General features: G+C 41.7%; 1 long non-coding RNA gene across 2 annotated transcripts in view; it reads left to right on the top strand.

Annotated features, from left to right (window-relative positions):
- Window positions 1-17,639, top strand: part of LOC109313514 — a 29,815-nt gene extending 12,176 nt beyond the window's left edge. The window contains exon 4 of one of the 2 annotated variants that reach the window (XR_002102069.1): window positions 15,552-17,639. This is a non-coding gene — a long non-coding RNA (uncharacterized LOC109313514). Of the gene's footprint in view, window positions 1-14,264; window positions 15,086-15,551 lie in introns of those variants that run through there. The other variant, XR_002102070.1, reaches the window with a different exon arrangement.
- The last annotated feature ends 1,721 nt before the right edge of the window (window positions 17,640-19,360 follow it).

Below are 19,360 nucleotides of genomic sequence, written 5' to 3'. Positions count from 1 at the left end.
GAAAAATCCTGGCCAATCCCTGTTTACTCTGCTTTTCAGCATCCACTTTCTGGCACTGTGTGACACAGGATACTGGGCGAGATGGACCTATGGTCTGACCTAATAATGCCAGTTTTTATGTTCCTGTTGACCTAGGAATGACATCCAAGTGCTTATCTGCTCTATGCTTATGTAATCAAGAGATGGATAGAATGGATAGAACTTCAGCTAATCACTCAGAAAAATGAGAGTTATTTCCTCCCTTTCAAGTGTCCCCCCTTCCCATTATAATTCAGAGAATTTACCTGCACTTACCAGCACTCTGTGCTCTTTTGGAGACAGGGAGAATTGTGGAAAGTGACATCTCTGTGGTACCACTTCTACCTCATCTTGGAACTTTCTGCTAGGTAGCTATAGAAGAACTTCTACTGGAGTTGTGCATCTGGGAAGTGAGGTATATCTCAGCTGCTAGAGGTATAACTGTGCCTCATTTTGAGATACACAAATTCAATAGGTTCCTGGTAAAAGGTTTACCTTCTACACAGTTATACCTTCAGGGTGGCTCCTCTGTTCATCTATGTGAATCCTGTTGATCTCCAAGGTTTTGAGGCCTGTTCCCAAGCCAAGTCTACACCCTACAAAACATTTCATGCCAGACGGTGATTTGCCAAAAAGCCTTCACTTTTTCATTGTGGTTTGAAGAAAGAGGGACTATAGTCCTAAAATCAAAAAACAAATCTCTCTTTTCACCTGATATTGAAGCACAATATATCCTCAACTTCATATGTGTAAAATTAGAAGTGCAAATTTAGCAGCTGTGACCAGTAGAATGCTATGAATGATTAGTAGTGTATGTATTCTTAAATCAAGATATTGGACAGGGAGGACAAATACTGTATTTACCCAAATCCAAGGTGACCCCGAATACATTAAAATTAAAATGACCCCCCATAATTAGATTCTATTCATGGGAAAATATTTAAATTTGTTATAATTTTCCATGTATAGAATCTAATTATTGGAGAGTTATCTTCAATTTGTCTCCCCCACCATTGTTTCAGTTGGGAAAGCAGTGGCAGAGGGGCAGGTGGTGAGAAGGTGTAGGGGCCAGTAGGGGGAAAGGGAGCGGGGAGGCACTGGGGACAGGCAGTGAGAGGGCAGGCAGTGAGGCGGCAGTGGGGAGGCAGGTAGTGGGAAGACAGGCAGATAGTTGGGTCAAGTAGTTTGACCTCTGCCCCTTTTCCTCCTACACCCTGCCCACTACCACTTGTCCACCCCTACCATTTGTCATCACTGACGCCTGCCTCATCTTGTGCCTCCCATCCTCCCTCCCTGCCACAGGCTCTGTTCCACCTGCCCCTCCCCCTCCACTTATACTTCCTCCAGTGTCACAGGCTTTATCCCTGCTCCAGCCTGGTTCATGAAGCACATGCTTGGGAGGCCTGGGAGCAGCTCTGGTGGCATAGCAGCTTGGGCCCATGGTGAGCTGTTCTGCCAGCACCACTGCTATTGGGTTGGGCTGGAACCAGAGCAAGCACATGCTCCATGACCTAGGTTGGAACAGGGACAGAGCCGGTGGTACTGGAGCAAGGGTAAATGAATGGGGATGGGGGTGATGGGACAGGAGATGCAGGAGAAGAGGGACAGGAGGCCTAAGGCTATGGAGAGGGCAGATGGCAGGGGCATAGGCTGCAGGGAGGCAGGCAGCAGCTGTGGTTCCAGCTCTGACCCCAGATTGGGGTTGGAGCTGGGGTTGGGATGGAGCTGGAGCCAGATCAGCTGCCTGCCCTCCTACAACCTCATACTTGATTCCAAAAGTATAGGTCGGGTCAGCAACCCCCGGCATGTGTGCCGAGCACGGCATGCAAGGCCATTTTGCTTGGCTAGACCAGGCTCTAAGCAGCTGCTGCCAGCCACGGAGCCCAGGCTGCTCCCAGCAGGCAGCTGGGAGGCTGCAAGCCCTGCTGCAAGCAGCGCAGGATCCATGGGCCGGCTGTAGCTGGGAGGCTGCAAACAGCTGCTCTGGGCTTTGGCATGTTGGCACTCCGGCACCTTCTAAGATAGACATTGTGGTTTTTTTAGCACTCCGGCCAAAAAATGTTGCCTACCCCTGCTATAGGTCATATGAGAGGGCTAAAGGTCTTGTGATATGAACTACAAACATCATGACTAGGGTGTAACCTGAGGCCCATACAGGGTTTAAAACTGTAAGGTTTAGATCCTTAATTAACTTACTAGTATTATTAATGAAGTTCCAGTCATTTGGGAGTGTGTTCAGCAAGCCTGTTTCTGCTGAGTAGAATACTTGGCTAAAAAATCTGTTTCAAACTGAGACAATATTCGAGAGTATGTGGGAACATACACTGTTTGGAGAATACTAGACTAACAGTCAATGGCAGGGAGGTGAGGGGGTGGTATTCTGAGAGCCATCTAACTCTGTATTTCTTTGCCATGGCAGACAACTGTGTCAACTGAATGAGCTGTTAATCATTTGGTTTTGTATGTTTTAAAAATCTTTTTGGATGATCTTTGTCACAATCATATGTAAAATGTTGGATTTTTTTATTAAAATGGAGCTGCTTTCATACTCATTCTGTATTGTAATGTTAAGTTAGGATTTATGTAAGTCTTTTAAAAAAATTTAAGTAAGTGACCTCTTCTGCTTCATTAAAACCACAGCAAATAAAATCTCACACATACCAGACAATTCTTATATGGATATATACACATGCCCACACTCCAAACTGTATGAAAGTCTTTAAAAAATGCTTCATAGAATTGCCTCCAGAGATGTATAAATTTTTCCCTGTTTCTATAATGGAAGCACGTACATGCTCAGAGGAGGTAATAAAATAATTCCTAAACTTTAGTCAGGTAACGCAGAGTTGGTTGCAAGCCACACTTTGGTGGTGCTTTAAGTGACATAGAATTCTGCCCACTTTTTGGCTATATATCAGATCTTAAATTAACTGTCATACAAGTATGTGCATTTATTTACACATTTTTTCCATCATAAGTGTTAGAAAATGAGAGTTAAGTATGTGGTCTGAGATCTGTATTTTAAACAGTTAAGTCAAGAGTATGGGTCAAATGTATAATGTTCTAATCAATTAAAGAATTAGAGTTTACAACAATGAATAATTTCTGCAATGGGCACATATTTTAAGGCAGTGGTGCTCAACCTTCTGGTCCTACAGGCCAGATAAGTGGCATGGGGTCAGCACGTGGAATTAGTTTGCAAGTATATGCATGTAGCTAAGCACAAGTCCTGGAAAAGCAAGGGGAGGGGGGCAGGTGAAGAACCTATATTTTAGCTCTAATAACTGAGTGGTTAGGGCAGTAGGGACCAACCCTTTTAGGCAGGTGTGCCACAAATTAGCCCTATAGTCTCACTGGGTATGTCTACAAATACAATTAATTTGAAGCAATAAACTCTGGAGCAGTTTGAGCCAGAGTAAACTACTCCCAGGTGCCGCATTTACACTTGTGCCCAGGACAGCAGCAATTTGAGCTGGGGTAGAGCAGTTTATGCCAGGACCACTCCAGCCCTGCTCTGCTCTGCTCTGGTTGGTGGCAGAGGGGCTGGCTGGGGCAAAAGGGTGCTAAAAGTACAGACCCATGTGGCTAGGCAGCAGGCAGAAGTTTGGCCTGCTGGTGCCTGGGCTAGCCAGGTGCAATTTATGCTCACAGTCAGCACCTGCACCTGTGTTTAATAGCATTCAATTACTCCACCATAAGCAGCAGAGTCTCCCAGTGCTTGAAGAAAGGTGTTTGTGCCAAAAAACTTGAAAGAACTTTTTTCTAACTATTTAGTTGGCCTAATAAAAGATATCACATCTACCCAAAGACCCTTGTCTACCGTAAGGTAGTACTATGTCCTAATACCAGAGCACATGTAGATGGTAATACTCCACAGCTAATTAGTCTACTCCATAGTAAAGTTCATGTGTAGACATGGCCCTCGAGTACCACTCTGATATCCTATCCCTTCCTGATCTGCTGCTATGCTTTCTGCTTCTTGCCTAGTGCTTCCTGCATGAACTGCTATTCATCTTTCTACTCTGTCTGCTACTGTGCTGCCTGTCCTCTCCCCTGTCTGCCATGTCATGAACAGAGGCTGCCTGTGCCACTTGTACCACAGATTGGCCATCCCCTGGGTCAGGGCACTTGTCCTAGAAACCAGAGACCTCATTGCTCTGTGGGTGTTTGAACCTTAGTCTTGCTGATCTCTCAGCACCAGTATTGAATAGCAACACCACAGGTTAGGCCCTCTAGAATGTTCTCTAGCACTCTCTTTAAGGTTGAGCCAGTGTCCTTAATAGTCATTGCATACATGGACGGAAAACAGTATACCATCTACCCCACTAGGAAAACGGGTCCAGGCTAGAACCCAATGACTATAAAATGCAAGGTGCTGTGGTCATTGGTGATGCGTAGGGGGTGGATGTGCACCCCCTGAGATCATCCATGCACCCCCTGGAAGCACCAGCTGTTTTGCCACTGGCTCAGCAATTGGCCACTGGGAGACACCCTCCCCTGGTTGATGATTGGCCGTTGGGGGGTCCCTCCCAGTCGGCAATCTGGTGCCCCCCCCAGACTCGGGAGGCACCAGTCGCCCATGGCTGTGGTTCAGCTTCAAGACGAGGGCTGTGGAAGGAACTAGGTAATACCTGACTTGTGGCCTGGGAAATGCTGCAGAAGTCAAGAGAGATAAATTCAAAAACTTTTTGGACAAGAGAGGCCTAGAACCTGTCTCCTGCTTCCTTAGCAAGTGTCCTAACCACTCAGTTATTGGGGTTAATACATAGGAAAGTCCTCCCCACCTACTTCATCAGTCATGTGATTTTGGCCATCTGTGTTTTCATGTCTTAGATGCAGGTACCCATCCAGAATGGACACACCTACCTAGTTGTGGAGCAATCCAGCCAGTGTGTAACTCATTAGCATGCTTGGTCTATACTTGCAGGCTTAGGCATCCACAGGGCAGGAGAGATAAGGATGTAAGATAGAATTTCAAACTGTGCATATAAGTAATAAAAACATCATTTACATGGCTAAAAAACTGCACTTGGATGCACAAAGGGGGTGCATCCAGATGAACGAGAAACTGCATTTCTCCAGGACAAACAGCAGAAGCACATAGTTCTGCCGCTGCTGCTTGTGCCTGGGGAATGCCCCTGCACATGCACTCTGGCACACAGCAAATTGCCCTGGGTGAGGTAGGTGAAGCTGGGGCCAGCACCTGGGTTGGGGCCAGCACCTGGGTTGGCCCCAGCAGCCTTACCTGGGATCCTGGGGGCCTCATGGGGCTGCAGCAGTGGTGATACAGGCATGCAGAGCCTGGCCAGCAGCCAGAACATGACTCTGGCTGGCCAGACTCCACCGTCAGGTGGTACATGCTGCAGCCATGTGTACTGCCCCACTTTTTTTGGCACATTTTTTAGGTACTGGGATTTCCTGGTATCTAATTCTGGCTCTGTGCTGCAAATATGCAGCACAGAGAACCTTTTTACGTGCACTGCATGTGTTTTGCGGTGCCTCAGAAGCCTCTGAGATACCACAAAAGGCAAGTTTGCACTCATCTGGGGGCACCCAGGGAAATCAAATTCTGTCCCAGGTGACATCTTTAAACTAGAATTTCCACAGTGCAAAAGTTATGAAATATTTATTATTTGCCAAGAAATGATAAATATAGATATATTTTCATTCTTTCCCAAAATGTGAGGAGCTTTACAGAAAGGTTACAGGTCTCTTCCTCTATCGTATATATAATTTTTGATATTTCAGGCAGCTATATAAAAACACAAAGCTGAAATCCTAAATTTAATGAAATACAAAAAAAAAATTGTTTATTCAATGCATTATCAGAATTATTTTAAGTTTTATGTATAGCTATCAAATTATTTAAAAAATTACCACTAATACAAATTTTGATTTCTGTTTAAAAAATATGTATTTTTTCATATATTATATTTATGGGACTTCGGGTGCATGCGGTCTAGTTCACTGAATAAAGTCAGTAACAGTTCTGCCTCATGGTTGTGAGCCAAATATTAGTTGTCATCCCGCCACTAGAATGATGCTGGATATAGGGTCATGAAACAGTAGACCCTGAACCAAAAAGAGGTATACAGAAAGTGGTGGAGGGGGTTGGTTTGTACAGACATGCTCTAGGACCATCATAGAGCCTGTGTGCTGTAAATAAGGTTGCAGAGAGACTGTGCTGGTGTTCCCTGCAGCATGTGGCCCCAAGTAAGGCAAAGGATACAGCACAGCTTCCAAGATGTATAGCCACTGACTGTGGATTTTGCGGGTAGGTGCTTTGGCCCTACCTCTAGCCATACTGATGTCCACTACCTCACCTTGAATTATGGGGCACTGGTCTAAGTCCACCTCCCTTGTGCAGCCATGTAACATTCTTCTGTTACCTAGTGGTACCAGTTCGTAAAAGCTCAGTTTCTGGGGAAAGTTTTTAACATAACAGAGATCTAACATGTATTGAGTAAAACCAAAATGACTGTAGCTTGTGGGTGCTGAGCACCTGCTAATTTTTTCTAGTAGTGCTCCAGCCCCGGAGCACACACGGAGTTGGCACCACGAGGTACTGAGGTTGTTTAGATTATCTTTTCTTTAACAGAAGTTGTTATAGAGTTACAGAAGCAGAAAACATCAAAAAATCAATACCATAAGTACTTGAATACATGCATACTTCTGGACCATAACCAAAGTTTTTGCTATAGCCTTGTTGTCACCTTTTTCCATACTCCAGTGTATACTTTAGCACCCTTTCCAATGAAAGGAATCTATCTCTAACTACTACGTTTGTTTCATCCATGTATAGTATGAATTTTACTTCTCCCCCACCTGGTATCTTTACTCCACTTGTGACCTTGTCATTTCTTATTCTTGGTGCTAATGGTTCCACGCCACACAAATTGTAGTAGCGACAGGGGGCACCTTTGTCTCATCCCTGTATGGATTTTAAAGGTCCCGCTTAGATGCTCATTAACTGGAACTTGAATCTCTGCTTCTCTATACAATAATCTAATCCAACATATACATTTCTCTGGGAACCCAATTTTCCTAGCATCTTTAATATGTAATCATGATCCACTCTGTCCTATGCTTTTTCTAAATCTAGGTTTGCTATAACTGTATTTGTTTTCCTCTCTCAGATGTGGGACAGTGTATCTCTGATTACTCTGGCTGCTTTGGAGATCCTTCTACCTGGTATGTGCATACTTAGTCTTCATGTATTATCTTCTGGAGGTTTTTCCTCACCCTCAAAGCCACTGTCTTGGCCATTAATTTATAATCAATCCATAGTGAGGAGTGTAATAGGTCTCCAGTTTTTCAAGAGTTCCTTCTCCCCTTTCTTGAACAGTAAGATCACAATGGCTCTAGTAAAATCCTTCCCTGCCTCTCTCCCCTGCCATTTCCTCACGGACTTTTACTATATCCTTCCCTACACATGTCCAAAACTTCCCATAAAATTCCATAGGCAGTCTGACTTCTGGTGATTTCCTTCTTCTGAAGGTTTTTAAGCACTCTTTTCTTTAAACTTATCTTTTCTTTCATCTTCTTTGCTTCCTCCTCTACTTTCTCTTCAATTTCTTCCAGCAAATCCTTCATCTTCTTTCTATGAATTTCCCTCTTCTTTTATACCTTTTCATAAAATTTTTTCTTTGCCTCTTTCTATTTTTTCCACCCAGGTACCACCCTCTTTGTGCACCACTTTTAGCTTTCCTTTCGCCATCTTCACTCTAGCTGAAAAGTATCGGGACCACTCTTCGTTTTCTGCCACCCAGGGTGCTTGTACTAAAAACATTTTTCTCTCACCTTTCTTTTAAGCCATCTTTTGATCTCTTGCCTTGTTTCTTCTAGTTCTTCTCATACCTGTCTTCCTTCTGTGGCTTCCTCTAGCAGCTCCTGCCTCTTCTTCTGCAGCTCTCTCAGCTTTGCTCTTTTCTCTGTGGTTCTTCAGCCATCCGTCCTGAAAAACTCTTCTGTCCTCTTTCTCACCATCATCCACCATTCCCAGGTAATCTTAAAATATTTCTTCACTGTTGTTCACTCCCCATACTGTCTCAGTACACTTGACGTATCTTCTTACCTTGTAACAGTCATCCATTTAACTTCCACACGCCTCTTCCTCTTATGGGGCTCTGACCAAGATTCAGTTCTGCCTTCAGCATCTGGTAATTCTAAATAGGCATTTTTACATATGTAAGTGCCTCAGCGCTGGGCACTTTTCAAAGCGCCTGGTGCTGCAATGCTTGCAGTTATGTAAGTGGCTAAATGAGCATCAGCGCTGAGAAAATGGCAGTGAACTAAAATTCCTCAGAGGTGCTTTAGCTCAAAAGCGCGCTGCCGGTATTTATTGCTCACTGACACGCATTTTCCTACTTATACAACTGCACACAGCACAGCACAATTCCCCTCATCTCACATGTGGAGCAGACTCAATTAATCTAATCTGCTCCGAAGCAGCGGATCTCTGCCATGTTGCAGGAAGAAGGTATGTGTATAAATGCCCTAAATGCCACAATGGCAGTTTATTTTTTCTTTATCTCTGTTTCTTTTGATACCAAGGCAAAGTCAGTTTGTGACTGTTTCCTTCCCTGGGGTCTGTTCTAGTGAAATCTTTCTCTCCTGCCCATACATCTTTTAGTGCCACTTCTTTTATTATATTTCTCAATAATCTGGATGAACTGTATAAAGTTCCATCTCCTGCCCCTGTTCTGTTATACAGTTGAAGTCCCCCACTATTATCCACAGCCTGCCCCCGACCACGTAAACTGCTAGCTTCCTAAGCATAGATTTTCCCCTGTCCTACTCTGACGGTGCCTATACATTGAAAATTTCTAATTGTTTCCCTGGCTGATGGTATCATTCGTTGTAGTCTTCCACTGATGATGTCTTCCACTTATTTACTCTCAACTCTGGATTCTTGAAAAGTATTGCTACTCCTGCCACTTTGTTCTCATTTGTCCCTGACCACCAAGATGATCCCCATCTCCACCTTTTCTCAAAGCATTTATAAACCCTCTCCTCTGGTATACCACATAGGAAGATTATGTCTGACCTTATTTGTTCCAACCCTGGTTCACTCTGTTCCCATCTTTTTGTGTTAAAACACTCCTGACATTGACTGATGTCTGCAGTTCCTCAGTTACAGAAACTCTGCCCCCCACTTCTCCATTTCTCCCTCCTGCAGGGTCTCTTCCACCATTTCCATCTTGCTCTCACCCCTCTCTTCTCCCTTGCTGCCCCTTCTGATTCTCGCTGTTCCTTGTGGGAACTGACCTTGTCTGCAAAGGCCATTGGACACCTGTGGTGCAAGTAGCCTCCCCACCTCCACAGGTAATGTATTTTAGTGGGTCCTGGTGCTCTGTTACCCTGTACCTCTTCCCTTCATACTTGAAGCACATTGTATAAGGGCAATGTGCAGACAAGTGCCCCCCCCTTTCCACATTTGCTACACTGTTTGGATTGCCCATGATACATCATAAAACTCCAATGTGCCCCCAGCTGAATTACATCACTCCAGCTAGGCGACACTCATTTGCTTGTAACACTATTAATGCCCTCCATGACCCCGTCCAAATACCATATTTGTCCTTCACTTTCTTCACACTCATTACTCTTTGAACATGCAATTCCAACCATCTTTCTATGTCTTCTTCCACTAATAAATCCATATACATTTGTACTATAATCACTCGTTCCCTTGTCTTTTCTCCTGCCATAAACCTTATCCCTCTTAGTTCCTCCCTCCCACATTCCTCTGCATATTTCTTTTAAAAAAACCCATACCCATCTCTGTTTCAGTAAGTGATTTGCCAAGGTTTTCTGTTTAGAAAAGCAGTTAAGCTAGTCAGGTTCTCCAGCGGTATATCCAGTATACAAACATTCCCTTTTCCAAAAAGTCATATCTGTTTAGGACTGATACAGTCTTTGTTCCATTGGTGACTAATACTACGTTATATGCAGTTTCTGATCCTTTCTTCAATCTGTTGTGTTTTCTGTGTCTTCCTACCATGCCACTCCCAGTGCACTGGAATTTCATCATGTTCCCACTGTCCTCTGTCTCTTGCCCAACATACCTTTGCCTGCTGCTCCCACTCTGTTGCTTACTTTCCTTTGCTCCTGGGTTTTCTCTGGCATCATCGCTCTCATCACCCCCTGCTTTGCTGGTACTGCTGCCATCATTGTTGCTTCTGCTGTTGTTCCCACCATCACCTTCTTTCATACCCTCTTCTAGACCTTTGTCCACTGTCTGTCTCCAGACCTTCATTTCTGCTCTTCAACTCTTTTTCCACCTTATGCTTAGTTGCTGCCCCTGCCATTGTTTTGAGCTTTGGGTCTCCCATCCTTCATTCTTTACACCCCTATACTCTGTCAATCTTTTTCTCTTCCTTTATGACATTGATCAAGGCCTTCAATTCTAATGGGACCATACCACAAGTATAGGTTAGTGCAATCTATCTACATAAGCTACATGGTAGTGCCCATTAAGTGCAGTCCTCCTCACCACTGATTCTTTTCAAGTCATGGTGAGCTACAACATTGCATATCCAGAATCCTTCTGTGCACTCTTTCTCAGACTGGCACATGTGATTAGTGTGGCCCCACCCTCCACAAGGTAAAGCCAGACTAGGTTGCCCTGCTCCTCATCTGCACATAAACTTTTGGAGCATTTCAGGACTTGTGACAAGAACACCCAGTTCCGGTCATGATTGGGGGCTAATTAGTACATGGATTCTTTGTGGGGGACATTTGGAATATATATACGTACTGAGCAGTGCTGACCTCTGGGGTCACCATGGAGGGTGGGGGCACACTAATAATTTGTACCAGGCTGTGAGAGGGTGCAGCAGGGATTCTGGGTGAACTGTATGAAGTGTTGTAGCTCACCATAGCTTGGAATGTTGTTGAGTCTAGTGAGGCCCAGTCCAGTGAACTATATGGTAAATCATGAGCCTTTTGGCTTTGGACTAATACCATACATACTTTATACTTATATAAGATTTTGTTTTAAGGGCCAAATCAGTCCTGAATTAAGTTCCAAATTTTGACTGAGCACTGGAAGTATCCTTCTTCTGATACCCATCGGTCTGGGGCTTCAGATACTCCCCAAATTTATGGCAGGCATCCTATGTGCAAGACCCAAGCCCAAAGACCTTGGGGTTTGGATGCCTGTTAGTCCTGGTTGCTTCTAACCAAAAGACTAAGGAGCAAGCCATGGGAAAAGCAAGAACTCAGCCCCCCATTACCACAATCCTGTGCAGTCAAATTTCCTGCATTTGGGGAATTTTACAGTAGTCAGTCTGCCTGGAGTGCAAGGGGCAGATCTCATCCTATAACTAAACTTGATTGGCTGAGAGAATCATGAGATCTTCTCTACCAAGTCCTTGTTGATCATGGGATCTCCCTTGCCAGGTTAAAAAAAAGTTGATGCTAGACAGATGTAAGTACCAAAGCACTGCTCAAAATTGTGTTTATGAAACACACGTGCTAAAAGTTAAAGCAGTTTCAAGATTAGTAGCATGCACTAATTCTGGATGAACTAAGCCTATGGCTACTGTATGCAAATTGCTACAACCATGTTTAATTTCAAGTTTGTTGTTTTCAAATTTGCTCCTCACTTCCATGTGCTCAGGGAGAGCAGGGTCTGACAGTAAAGTGACAGGGAAGGGGCTGCCAGGGGAAAAAGTTAGAGGGAAGTAGAGGAAAGAGCTGATCTCCCAGATTTATTTTCCGTGCTGCAGCAGTGAGAGGGTGACAAATACAAGGCAAACCAATAATTAGGTTCTATACCCGGAAAATTGTAACAAATTTATAAATTTTCCATAAATAGAATCTAATTATTGGGGGGGTCATCTTATAATCAGGGTCTTCTTCTATTTCATTAAATAAAGTAATACTCCATTAATAAAGGGTCACTCCCACACTCATCAATCAGACCAAACTGTGAAACATTAAATATGTCTAAATAGGTTTTACTTTGTTTTGTTTAAATTTGAAACATGTATAAACACATCCCCAGCCTTACACGTTCACTGCCAAGATTCTTGCTGAAGTGGATTTTTGCTGTCATGCTATATACAACTGCAAACAGAGTTTTTGAATAGCAGTGCTGACACAACCTTAATTATAGATGGATGAAGCTCTACCAATGTGCAACATGTATATACACAGTTAAGGAAATATATGGAATTGCTATAAAATAACAAAGATAATTTAAAGGAAAAGTATGTTCATTTCAGAATCAAACATTTACCAACATGGGGTGATTCATAGTAAAGATCTACATTATCTGCACTTCATGCTTAAACTAAAACTTAAGATCATTCCATGAGATGAATTAAATGAACAAGTTATTTTGGATTATTGCTTTATTTATTGTGCTGAGGAATTATTTATATTGAAATATTTGTAATAGGTGACCTTATCCATTAGTTGGACTGCAACAGATATAATATTAACAGACATTTTAATGGCTCCTCAGAATTCTTCTCCACAGTGACCTCATCTACATGTGCGGTGGACTGTGCAGTTCTTACCGCTCAGTCATTTAGTACTAAATGACTGTGCAGTACTAAAGTGACTAAATGAGTCGGTGCAGGTACTAAAATGTCTGTGCAGTAACTGGTGTTACTGCACAGTACCATCGCCACACTTTTTCCCTGACACTACTGTGCAGTAGCAACAAGCTACTGCTCAGTAGCTCATTACTACTGCACAGTAGCATTGCTGCACGATTAGTGCCTGGCAACGCTACTGCACCATAGCATCTCATGTAGATGCACCCAGTGATTCATTAATGGCTTGTATTTTGTTAGTTTTGTAGACAAGCCTCTTAAAATGATAGGCAGCGATTTCCTTCTTGTATCTTTCCAAGGACAAACTGTATATTACATATACTTTTGAAAACAGAAAGCTACAGTTTTGTTGTTAATTGTTGTCTCAGGCATTCAGATACCACAATGATGAGCACAATATTGATATCTAAATAGTTTATACACTTGAGCTGGCAGAAGAGGCAACTGTTTGTGTCCAGGGTAGCTTCAGACAGTGACTTGTGTCAGAGGTTACATCTGTGGTAGAGTTCAGACTGAGATTTACAGGCCCCAAACTCTTAAGAACTCTTATAAAAGCAGCTGCTCTTGAAGAAATATCTTCAAAATTGTGCCAAAATGGTTTTGTTTTTGTAAGATTTTTGTTAAATTAGACTCAAATAACAAAATAGATCCCCTTCTTTTTCTAGAGCAGACACCCCAAAAACAATAGTGTTAGGTTCAGCTCCACATGCTAGAACTGGAATGCATGACACTGAGGAGTTTAGACTCGAGGTCTGGACACTGTGTGCCTTGTCCTGGTCACCGAGGCCAGATTAATGCATAGGCAAACTAGGCACATGCCTAAGGCCCTACGTGAAGAAAGGGCCCAAAATAAGTTGTGCTTATTTTACATGTTATAATTATTGAGTGAAAAAAGTAGGGGCCCATGAGTTTGCCTAGGGCCACTAAAGGATTAATCGAGTCTGACCAATCACAGGATAGTGCAAAACCCTTTCATTTGTACCAAACAAGTGGAGCAGTTACTTGCCCTCACAAGGTGATTTCAGGGAGAATTTCATCTGGTTTGTCAGTCAGGTCAGCACAGGGCAAATCACCATCTGCCCTTACCCATCACACCTTCCTGGACCTGCTCTGCTCCTTTATTAACTTTGGCAGGTTGTGTGGTAAATAAACAGAAAATTCTAAGAAGTCCAAAAAAACAAGTGTCTCTCTTTCAAGATCTTGAATGCATGACTGCCAAAAAAGAAGACTGAGCCACGGCTGCAATGTCCTGATAGCCGTGCCTCCTGATAACACCCAAGTTTGGGTTGGGCAAGAGGGAAAATTTTACCATCTGCTCAGTAACAGATGGCACTACTTCTTTTGCTGTACTTCTTTTGAGTTCTACTCCTTTCATTCACATGTAGTTTAGGCACAGCCCCCATAAATATAAATCCACCTTTCTCTCTTTTTAATAACCAAGAATAAATTATGGACCATGTTTTCTGTCTATTCTAATTAAGGTACAATATGACCTTTACCTATAGCTATAAATGAGCTTGGTTTTGCCAACACGTTTTCCATTATCGCTACTCCCCACTGTATGCTAGGCAATGGGAAGATGCCACGTTATGATTTTAATTTCATTTAACTCATTAAGAGAAATTGTTTTATCAGTTTGATTAACTTTGACCTGGCCACAATTAACCATCTCTTTTTCAGCTTTTGACTAGATCAACAGGCTGAAGTGACCACTTCATACTTGCCATCTAGGCTCCCTCCTCCCCTTCCTCCCACGCAATTTGCTTCTGGATGCATTGCAGGTGTTGTTCATCTATGAAGTCCCCTAACTGGCTTGGCAGTAAATAAGTGAGATGGAGAACTGTTTTATTGTAATTTATTGCAACTGCAATGAATGTTATAGAACATGTATTTAATTGGATTTTAGCGTTATTGCTTGTACGTGGTAGTGCTGATTTTAAGAGGAAATAATTAATTTTCCATTCCTATAAAGAACAAATAGTAATAATCCCCAGTGACTGAAAACGTGACTGGAATTTTGATAGTATCTTGTTTAAAAAGATGTATTACAAATAATTTATGTGACTATTGGCAGAAAGTAGTCATAGGTGTCCTACAGAATTTTAAGAATTATATTTAAAAATATTTACATATCTGTCTAAGGTTATTACCTTATCATAATACATTATTCCCCCAAGTAGTCTAAGTGTTGCCTTAAATGGCATAAAAATCTGGAAAGTTAGTAATATTACCTGAATGATACTAGTTACTAATTTATGTTTTAGATAGACATAAGTGATGCCATTTTATCATGATTTTAATGGGTAAGAGTAGTGGCTCTCTTTTGCAGTTTCCAGTTCTCCCTGACACATCACGTTGCTAAAAAAATATGGAGCTATTTAGCTGTCCATTTTAAAACAGTGCAGGGCTCCTCATTCCACCTATTCCTATCAATTCATGCTGAAAATATTTATTACTTTTGTTGGGTATATAGATGATAACAATAAAGTTTTGCAAAATGAGTGCAGGCAATCTGTTTCAGATTAGTTTCTTCAATTGCCCCTCTAGTTCTTCCATCTTAATTACAGTTTTCTTCTAAAATTAAAATTTGTGAAGTGCAGTTTAGCAAACCACAGTGTCAGTGTTCTATTTTATATGCTTTCAAAAGTGCTGCAAAATATTGCTTCAGTGCCTTTTTTCTTTTGTACTGGGTATATGAATGTGACTTTACTAAGGGCCCCAAGTAACATAACAGATTTATTGAAATCCAAATCTTGATCATTTTATGATCCTTGAACTTCTGCCCACCACGTAAGGGGAATGTTTGCCAGTAGACAGAGCCCCAATTCTTGCTATTGATAGTAATTCATTACGCACAAGGACCCATAAGTAGTTGAAAACAGCATGCCAGTGTTAATCAAGCTAACTAGACAGATGCTAAGAGCAGTATTGTCTTCCAATCCTCAAAATATATCTTATGTATTTCAGACTAGTGCCTTGATCCTGCATTGCAATGCACAAACAGACTCTTGACTTCAGCAGGGTTCTGACTGGGAAGAAGCAATCTGTCTAAGAACTACGTGAAGTGGAAGAAAGGAATAATACACAGATATACTTTTAGCATCACGATTATGCTACATAAATGAGAAATTTACGTTGGTATAATGTGGATGGCGTTTTACAAACATGTAACTATTATAGATCCTTGCCCCAAGAACCATAAAAAACAACCAAATACTGCTCCAATTGAAGTGAAAATTGAGCTTGACTTTGTATGAGAGCAGAACACATTCTAATATCTATACACTAGTATATATCTACCCAGCAGTGCATTGTACATTATTAATTGTGCTAATTAATATAAGTGGATGACTGCAAAAACTGCAGGTTATACAGCTTCCAAGCGCTCAGAGAGCTTGTGTCCACAGCGCAGTACTCTGAGACATAACCAGCTAGGCATGCCTATACACGTGCTCCGACACATTCTAATTAGAACGTGTCGGAGCACACTCAATTAATTGAGTCTGCTTCAAATTCTAAGTAGAGTGCGCTAGCACTGCCACAGGATCACATGCAAAAATGGTTGCTGGGGTGCTTTAACTAATGCTCATCGATTGAACTTTAGTTAAAGCGTTCCATGGCCATTTTTAAATGCAGGGGGTCTCAATACACATGACACTGAGGTGCTTTTCAGGAACCACTCGAATTAAAATGCATCTCCCACACCTGACCACATGTACAGGCACCCAAGGTTAGGCAGCAGACAATACATTATGTGGACAGGATGCAAGGATTGGAGAAGAGAAGCAAGTATAACAAAAAATGGGCAGGTTCATGAAGCCTGATACTTCATGACATTTGCCCGTTACACAGCACTACAGTGAATGTAGTTCTAATTCTGTACTTCATATCCAGGAAAAAAATTCCATTGCAACCACTAGGAATTTTCTGATTAAAAACTATGAGATTAGGTCTTGGAGTAAGATACCATAAAGCGTTTGGAGATCAGAAGACAACCACATATACTGAGCAACTAGGCAAAACAGCGAGAATCAAGCTTAGTCTGTTCTTACTTTGCTACAATCAATTGGTTTGGTATTGTTTGAACATAATACTAATGGTCTTAAAAGGATTTTTTTCCTCTGGCTTTTTAAAAAGGAAACAAACTAGCATGTATACAACAAATCTGAAGCGTTACCGTCTAAAAACTGACAACATACATAAAAATAATACTAAATTATAACAATAAATATTAAATAATAAACGTAATTATGAAAGAAGGCAGACTACTGTGACATGCTCAGTAGTGTTCCTCAGGGTAACATCTGATTAGACTCTAAAACAAATTAGGCATCTGCTTAGAGTTTTTTATTATATTTTGAATTAATGTACTGCGTATGACCCAACAGTTGGAACATCAGAAGTTTGCCACTTAATCATAGGACACCAAACAGGAATACAAACTTCCTTGTTCTACCCACATATCACTGAAAAAGAAAATACTATTGTATTCTTTTGTAACAGACTAAAACGCGGTTGTGTTCCTAATGTAAGACAAGAGTTTTGGACCATTACTCTGGGATAAGGATTTTCTTTTTGTTTTGTATATCTACAGTTCGTTGTACTATGGAGTTCTAGTCAATTACTACAATATCTAAGTGCTACAATAATATGGATAATAAGTCACAAATAATACTTTGAGTACTGCTGTCCTTTTCTTTGTGTCAGAGTACTGTTTGTACTCTAGGCAGTAGCTATTGAATACACATCTTTAGCATTAGAAGTAATAAAAAAAAAAGAATCATTACTGTTGACTGAATCCTGGAGAGAAAACCATATAAGTAAAAAATAAAACAGTAAACCAGAGTCCCTTTAGCATGCAGGCCATTTGCCAGCTGCTTTTCACAGGAACGTTCATTTCTGTTGTTTTCTTCAAATGTAGAAAGAAGATAAACATTTTCTTGTTGCAAGTTAACAAACACTACCATACATGACAGATTGATAAGCACTATCCAGAGTTGTATTCGGAGCTTCTTAAGTCATTTGAAAAAAATTGGAAATGCACTAAAGAGTTTTCATCTGAAACTGAAAAATTAGTAGTAGTTGGTCAGTGCTCTATGTCCTACAGAACAGTGTTTTCTTCTGTCAGTACCTGGAGCTTTTGCTGCTGTAGCCAGCTCTGTCTGTAGGGAATTGCTCAAGAGCTCTGCCAGCTACATGCAAGGTGTTTACACTAGCATTTACTCTAGAGTAACCCACAGTGGGCAGGTGTGCTCCTGCCCCAAAAGCCCCACACCAGCCCCCTGCAGCAACCAGGAGGAGCTCTAGGCTGGGGCTGAGAGATTGCTCCCAGCCTCTGGGAGCTGCCTGCGAGGAGCCTGGCCTCTGTCAGGAGTGTGGGTGGTGAAAATACCCTCCTGCCCTGGCAGCAGGGAGCTCCCAACCCCTGCTCTGTGATTGCAGAACAGGGGCTGGGAGTACCGTGCTGCTGGGGCAGGGGAACATTGTCCCCACCTAGGATCCAGTGGCAGACCCTGCCCTGGCAGCAGGAAGCTCCTGGGGGCAGGGAGCAATTTCCTGCTCCCGGCTGACTCGGAGCACATTTGCTCCCAGTTGGCCACCTACATTTGCCATACTGCACAGTAATTACTCCTGAGTAAATCTGCTGCTTGTATTTACAGGTAGCACATTTACTTGCAATTAGAGCAAATTACTGCACAGTAAGCATCTGCAAGTGTAGTTGGTGATGCTTACTGCACAGTAGTTTCCTCTAATCTTGAGTAAAGCATCTCATGTAGACATGCACGAAGAATACACCATTATGAGGTAGTAATCCATGTTTTCTAGAAATCTAAATATAGGGGACTGCTATAACCAAGCAACTCTACTGCACCAAGTGGGATTACTAGAGTATGAAAAAAACGGAATTTAACCCAGTGGCTTTCTTTAGATTAAAAATATTCAGTTCATGCAGTACCCTGGACCTCTGCACTTTAAGTGGAAAGGGTTTGGGTTGTGGGGGCTTGGGAGGTTAAAAGAAGGGATAGTATAGATAGGAACTCAGCAAGTTTCTCCTGAACTCCGCTATATAAAGCACCTTGATTCTTACCTGAATTTTTGGTAGACAAATGTCAACACAAAAATACATTGATACTTCAACTCATAAGTCTATATTAGAACTCATATTTCCAAGGGTAAATGCTATTAAAGTGCTGCCACATACACCTCAAATATAGTTTATATTTTCTCAGTGACATACACCAATAAAATATGATTAGGGACATATAGATAATGCATGGTAGTGTGGTATAAAGATTTTATTGGCAAGAACCTGGAATGACTGTATTAATTACCAGTTGGGAAGTCACAAGTGAGCTAGGAAAAATACTTGCATGCAACTCCCAATAAAGCCCTTTATACTATGCCTTCTGTAATTTCTTTTTCAACATATTTTATAGAGAACCTACTTTGGAAATGTTTGAAGAGTTTTAAAAGAAAAAAATATGTGCGATTTTAAATATTTTCTTGCTTATAAAAACAGATTCTCTAAGCAAAGTGCAAGCATTTATGGTTTTAGATAAATATTACTACTATATGTACAGAAGATAATCAGTGTTTTAGGAAACTGAAATTGTGTGGCAATCTATGACTGCCATGGCTTTCTAAAGAAATACATATGAGTTATGTTTATGCTCCATCTTGTGATATGGTGTGAAAGGGGAAAAAAAATCAGTAAGGATGGAGAGCAATGTGGGATTTAGCAAGAAGTGATCCACAACCAAGGCTAATATTTTTAG

Source organism: Crocodylus porosus, unplaced genomic scaffold, assembly GCF_001723895.1.
Source record: "Crocodylus porosus isolate Cpor-Errol unplaced genomic scaffold, CroPor_comp1, whole genome shotgun sequence".
In the NCBI taxonomy this organism is placed as follows: Eukaryota; Metazoa; Chordata; order Crocodylia; family Crocodylidae; genus Crocodylus; species Crocodylus porosus.
The sequence above is the reverse complement of the archived record's forward strand: the minus strand, read 5'-3'. Positions and strand labels throughout refer to the sequence as shown.